This window comes from Piliocolobus tephrosceles, chromosome 10 (assembly GCF_002776525.5).
Source record: "Piliocolobus tephrosceles isolate RC106 chromosome 10, ASM277652v3, whole genome shotgun sequence".
Taxonomy (NCBI): domain Eukaryota; kingdom Metazoa; phylum Chordata; class Mammalia; order Primates; family Cercopithecidae; genus Piliocolobus; species Piliocolobus tephrosceles.
In genome coordinates this window covers 44410013-44411895 of record NC_045443.1, presented here as the reverse complement: position 1 = coordinate 44411895, position 1883 = coordinate 44410013, and the positions used below count along the sequence as shown (strand labels likewise).

Sequence of the window (1883 nt, the reverse complement as noted above, 5' to 3'; positions counted from 1 at the left end):
AATTTATAGCGTGTAAGAAAAAATAGACCCTTCAAGTGTGCTGACAGAGAAATTATATTTCATTTTTTCATGAATCAAATATTATTATTTGATTCTTCAGTGAATAATGTTCACATGTTCATAGACTGTGAATAATATTAACACGTTCTGTTTTCAGTTTTCAGAATCAGTCTACAGACAAAGTATGTTTAAGGGACAGAATGTAAATATTTTAAATGTAAACAGTGAAAATGTATTATTATTTTTAATTTTCACTTAATAATTGTGCATATTAATGGGGTACACTGTGGTATTTCCATACAAGTATAAAATATGTAATAATAAAATCGGGGTAATTAGCATATCTATCACCTCAAACATTAATCATTTCTTTGTGTTGAGAACATTTAAAATCTACTCTTCTAGCTACTTGAAAATACATAGTAAGTCCCACGAGACGTGAGCAAGGCTGGTGCTGGGGCTTCTTCTCCTGAAGGGGCTGCAAGAGGGAAGACTTAGCCATGTCGTCCTTGATCAAAACGGTGATCAGCACCGTGAAAGCCCAGGGACCATTGGACCCTATAGTCAAGCTGTGTTAGTCGACAAGACCATTTACATTTCAGGACAGATAGGCATGGACCCTTCAAGTGGACAGCTTGTGTCAGGAAGGGTAGCAGAAGAAGCTAAACAAGCTCTTTAAAACATGGGTGAAATTCTGAAAGCTGCAGGCTGTGACTTCACTAATGTGGTGAAAACAACTGTTCTTCTGGCTGACATAAATGACTTCAATACTGTCAATGAAATCTACAAACAGTATTTCAAGAGTAATTTTCCTGCTAGAGCTGCTTACCAAGTTGCTGCTTTGCCCAAAGGTAGCCGAATTGAAATTGAAGCAGTAGCTGTCCAAGGACCACTGACAACAGCATCACTGTAAGTGGGCCAGCACTTTGTAGTCTGGAATTGTTAACATTTTAATTTTTACAAGTGATGTAACATCTTAATTAACCTTTTAATTTTCACAATTGATGACAGTGTGAGCTTGATGAAAATATCTGAAGTTATTATGGAAATACCGTATAATAGGGAGAGTTGAACATGAATTGAAGGTTAGAGAAGGAATCCAGTTACTGTTTTAAATTACACCTGTATTACTGAATATAGGAAAGAGATATCCATTACACAGTTACTCAATACATAAAAGAGAAATAACAGGTAGGAAAGAAGAATAATTATTCTGGAGAAATAATCAAGAACATATCTAATTCAAACTAATGATGTGAACGATTTAGTTTTCATGTCAGGTATGTGATTCTGCTTTTACTTGAGTAAAATTTAAGTGTTTAAATTTGAGGTCAAGAAGAAGAAAGTGGACCCAAATTTAATATAGATAGTATTTTTCTAGTGGAAATAAAATAGACAAGGAGATTTCAAAAAAAAAGAAAGTATATAGTAAATTGTTGTTGATTATAGTCCCACTATAGTGATATAGAACACTAGAACTTATTCCTTCTAGCTGCACTTTTGCATCCACTAACTAACCTCAAGCTATTCTCCACTCGTTCTACCCTTTCCAGCGTCTAGTAACCACTAATCTACTCTATACTTCCATGAGATGAACTTTTTTAGCTTCCGTATACGAGTGAGAACATGTATTTATCTTCCTGTTCCTGGCTCATTTCACGTAACATAATATCCTCCAGGCTCATCCATGGTTCCTCAAATGACAGAACTTTGTTCTTTTTTTATACCTTTGTTCTTTTTTATATTCCACTGTGTCTATATATTGCGTTTTCTTTCTCTTTTTTCTTTCTTCTTTCTTTCTTTTTTTTTTCATGAGATGGAGTCTTGCTCTGTTGCCAGGCTGACATAAATGACTTCAATACTGTCAATGAAATCTACAAACA

General features: G+C 34.5%; 1 pseudogene; it reads left to right on the top strand.

Moving 5' to 3' along the window:
* Positions 1–500: 500 nt before the first annotated feature.
* On the top strand, positions 501–913 carry LOC111555269 (annotated as a pseudogene).
* Positions 914–1883: the final 970 nt, after the last annotated feature.